Here is a 5,266-nt window from a genome sequence, read left to right as displayed (position 1 = left end):
AGCCAGTCATGGGCAGCTCTGTGGGGTGCAGCCAGTCATGGGCAGCTCTGTGGGGTGCAGCCAGTTATGGGCAGCTCTGTGGGGTGCAGCCAGTTATATGCAGCTCTGTGTTTGCAGCCAGTCATGTGCAGCTCTTTGGGGGGCAGCCAGTCATGGGCAGCTTTGTGGGGTGCAGCCAGTTATGGGCAGTTCTGTGGGGTGCAGCCAGTTATGGGCAGTTCTGTGGGGTGCAGCCAGTTATGGGCAGTTCTGTGGGGTGCAGCCAGTTATGGGCAGCTCTGTGGGGGGCAGCAAGTCATGGGCAGCTCTGTGGGGGGCAGCAAGTCATGGGCAGCTCTGTGGGGTTCAGGGCATTATGTGCCCCCCACTTTGTATCATACATCATAGTGTAACTTGCAACAGTAATACAGCTATAATAGTGGAAACATATATATGTATACTAGTGAAATGTATAATATATGTATAATCGTTAAATAAATATATAAAATAGTATAATATATAATACAGTAATATATATAACTAATATCTATCATAGTGTAATATATGGTATATTATCATAATATATCGTAGTGTAACATGCAATAGTGTAATATATGTATAATGAAAAAATATAGTGAAAAAATATAGTTATATATGTAATGGTATAATAGTGTAACATAATTTGTAAAAGTGTAATATTTAATAATATATAGTAGTGTATTATAAAATAGCACAGTGTAAAGTATAAATCGGATAACATGTAAAAGTCTAATATACAATAATAGTGTAATACTAGGGACTAGTGATTATTATGCACACCCTCCCAGATTGCACTGGTTTTTCTTTGTAGGAGGGCACAAGTCTGCAGAGATAATAGGAGCAGATTGGGAATGGCACACGCTGCTATTTAGCATTTGTATAGGGGGCACACAATGGGGGGAGGTCTGGCGTGTGGCAGTTTGGAGATTAGACAATTGGCCCTTTCTCTCTTTCTAGGGACACTGTCCACCTGCCACTGGGGTGGGGGTTGTGGATCATCTAACAATGTCCTGCAGATGAAAATCCTCAGCAGCATGTTCCATCAATACTCTGGGGGGATAGAAGCCCCTCATCCTCCTCCCCCTGCTCATTAACCCTTTCTTACAGGCCTGTAGACACGTGTGTGAGCTGACCAGCATACATTACATGCTCCACTTAGTCATCAGTGATCTCCAAACCAGTTCTTGCACTGGGCTCTGCACACTGGCCCCAGCAGAACACATTGCAACAACATTAGTGTTGTGCAGAGCCAGACACAGGGAAAGAGACTAGACTAGGCTAGACTTGGAGGAATGTAACCAGCACTGGAAGCCTGGCCTGCTAGACAGAGGCAATCAGGGGAAAGCACTTTAGCAGACAGGTCTAGGAGTCACTGGCGCAGGGGTGCGATCTTTTATATACGTCTCACAGTTTATTAACCCTTTATCAACCTGTAACTGGCAATATTGTACATATAGTGTCTTAATCATTACTGTGACCTTACAGAAACTATAGGACTGAATCCAGCCAGTTCATCGCCTAAAGTTTGCATTGATTGTTTTTTCGGATTCTGCAGATTTTTTTTTTGCACATCTAAAGTTTTAGGTTAATCGGCTTCTTGTAAAATTGCCCGTAAAGCTGTCCGTAGACTCCTGACCTCTTTATACACATGGGCGCTCAGCTTGGCATAGCGTGCATGTGCGCTGAATAGGGAGAGAGGGGCAAGCCACTGCCAAACACAGGTACAGAGAAGGACAGAAGAGGGCCCCTGTTCTAGAACACTATATGGGCCCTGTGCAGTCAAATAACTCCTGGAAATGCACAATTCCACCTGCTTTGGAGGTAGAAGTGAGCCCTCTTATCTCCTGGACCCCTGTGTGGCTGCACAGGTTACACCAATTATATGTCCGCCCCTGAGATACATTTTAGTACAGTGCCACAGACTATGTTGGTGCTTCATTAAAATGTCAAACTATTGCACATTTCCAGGTAATTCCAGGCATTGGGTTTGTGCACCATTTAGCTGTGTACTATACTGGGCCAGTGATAAAGCTTCCTGGTTTTGTCCTTTACTGATCTGCCAAGGTTTCCTGGTAGAGTTTATTTCCCCTCTGGCCAGGCTTATGCTGGGAATAGCCTGCCAATAACCAACCTACAGCGCCATCTGCTGGCCATAGTGTGGTACAAGTGACCACAGCTAACCTTGAGTGCTTCATAGTAAGAATCCTTGGAGCAACTTGTCCTGAAATCCCCGTGTGCAAGGAAAACACCAACTGACCGACACACACCCCAAATAACCTACATGTTCCCAGAAGGATACTCAGCAGGAAAAAGAAAAAGGAGATGATGTTTGAAGAATGAACTTTTGCTCCTAGGCTTAGTGCTTTATGGTTTGCACATCAGCACCACGCTTTAAATGAGTCACATCCAATAATCTTAATATTAATCACGAGCATTCCAGAAAATGGCACACTTCCCACTTGGTGCCTCTGTCGCCACTAATGGGAATTTCCAGTTGTAATGAGATAATTCAGGATGCTATATTACATTAACAATGGCAGGAAAGGATCAGAGGCGGGGAAGCCTGCAGGGGCTGCTTCTGTCAACTGACATTGCATGGGGCAGATGGCTGCAGATTAGCAGTAACCATCAATCAGGGTTTTCTATTCCCTCTAGACTTCAGGAGTCTCCTGGGTCCAGGATTTGCTCCATCAGACAAGATCTAGGTTTCCTACAGGTGTGTTTGACCATCTGGTCACATGCACTACCCCTATGATAAGGAAACCATGGAAACATTTTGGTCATTGATACCCAAACAGGCATAAGATCAGGGGCGGACATATTGGTGCAACCTGGGCCATAGAGGTAAAGGGAGCCCATTTCTACCTCCAAAACAGGGGCAATTTAGCATTTTTAGGAGCTCTTGGGATGCAGAAGGCACAGGGGCCCTCATAAGATTATATATTTTGTAGCTGGTCCTTGAAAAGTATGTTATATGAAGGATGACTCTGGCTACCTTGTACAATGAGCAATCAGCCCTGACCTTAGTAGCCAGCTTAGATTTAGTGATTCACTGTAAAACAAATATTTTCGCACGTGTGATTAACATTCACATGCTTGGCAGTTCTCTTTCCATTTGTTGGAAATACTCATGTAGGTTCAGAAGTGCACAGATACAGCTGCTACTTTTTCCTTGGTCCCTATGAATGCAATATAGTTAGAACTGGTAATGAAGCGCCACCTAGTGGCAGCAATTCTGTACTAACAGAACTGCCGCCAGTTCCATGCAGAATTTTTACCAACTGATACATACTCCAGACTGGAATGAAGAACACAATGTAAACTATGTAGTACAGATTGTTCTACACTTTTTTCTTCTATGCTGTATAATGGCAATTCTTTTGCATATCATCGTTACTATTCATGTACATGACATAAAGTCACAGAGGGTAATAACAAAATGCCACCTCCTGTACATGGTTACATATATATGTGTATTTGTTGTTGGATTTGTTGTACAAGATGTAAATTGTCATACAGTCATGGCCAAAAGTGTTGGTTTAGTATAATCTTATTATAGAAATGTTAGACACCAAATTAGACACAAGTGTAAAACACAAATATATACAGTAATGCCTGAAAATGTAGGCACTCTGGAAATTGTTCAAGAAAATGAAGTATTTATCCGAGAAAATTATTGCAATTACACATTTTGTTATACACAGGTTTATTTGCTTTGTGAGTATTGGAACAACACAAAAAAAACAGAAAAGAAAAAGTCAAATTGGACATAATTTAATACAAAACCCCAAAAATGGGCCGGCAAAATTGTTGGCACCCTCAACGTTATATTTGGTTGCACTCCCTTTGGAATAAATATCTGCAATCAGTCGCTTCCTATAGCCATCAATAAGCTTATTACACCTCTCAACTGGAATTTAGGACCTCTCTTCATTTGCAAACTGCTCCAGGTCTTTCGTATTTGAAGGGTGCCTTCTCCCAACAGGAATTTTAAAATCTCTCCACAGATGTTCAGTGTGGTTTAGATCCGGAATTATTGCTGTGCACTTAAGAACTCAAACTTATCACCTATTTTGTGGGTACGTGATACGTTTTAATGATGGGCCAAACCCTTTAACTAAAAAGCTCTGTTCACACCCTTATGTCTTCTGTTCATAATGGAACCATGACAGATATGCAAGACCTGATATAAAAACCTGACCAGCCCCATTGACTTATACTGGGACCCATCAGGGTTTTTGCAGTGGATCGAGTATTTTTCAAGAGTAAGAATAGTGCCACAGACTGAGTTATCTATACAGGTATTGGAGCACTGGACTGAAAGCATAATGTATGAATGTGAACTTCGGTTAGTCTGAAAGCAAGATTATGAAGCATGACAGTACATTAATATAAAATATTTTCTTTATACAGCTCTGGCAAAAATTAAGAGACCACTGCACAGTTTTATAAAAATAAGCTTCTCTACATGTCTGACAGCCATTCCATTCCAGTGTCAGTTGAATTCCAACCAGAGTACACCTCATTCTACTTAATGTGCTTCTGATTAGGTGATCATCTGAACCAAATCTTAATTAACGAAGGAAAGTATAAAAAAAACCACTGCTGTGGTGTTCACAATACTCTTGCAATAGGACAAGCTGGATGGCGAAACAAGTGCTTGTAATATCCCAAAAGTAATAAGAATGAAAAACTAACTTTAAACCATGCCAAAGGAGTTGAAAAGAAAAGTCTTGAGTGAGGAAAAGAAGGGCTCAATTCTGGCTTTACTAGCAGAGGGACACAGTGAGCGTCATGTTGCCTCCATCCTTAAAATTTCTAAGACGGCAGTCCATTACAACAAGGTCAAGCAGCAGATGTTGGGGACAACAAAGCTACAGACCAGCAGAGGGCGAAAACGACTCTCCACTGCCCGGGATGACGTCATCTTATTCAAATGCCACTCAGCAACCGCAGGATGACATCAAGTGACCTACAAAAGGAATGGAAAATGGCAGCTGGGGTGAAGTGCACGGCAAGAACAGTTCATAACAGGCTCCTAGAGGCAGTACTCAAGTCATGTAAAGCTAGAAAAAAGCCTTTCATCAATGAGAAGCAAAGGAGAGCCAGGCTGAAGTTTGCCAAAGACCATAAGGATGGGATCATAGAGGACTGGAGTAAGGTAATCTTCTCTGATGAGTCTAATTGTCAGCTTTGCCCAGCACCTGGCCGTCTAATGATTAGACGGTGACCTGGAGAGGCGTATAAG

This window comes from Ranitomeya variabilis, chromosome 1, assembly GCF_051348905.1.
Source record: "Ranitomeya variabilis isolate aRanVar5 chromosome 1, aRanVar5.hap1, whole genome shotgun sequence".
Taxonomy (NCBI): domain Eukaryota; kingdom Metazoa; phylum Chordata; class Amphibia; order Anura; family Dendrobatidae; genus Ranitomeya; species Ranitomeya variabilis.
This window is presented reverse-complemented; position numbering follows the sequence as displayed.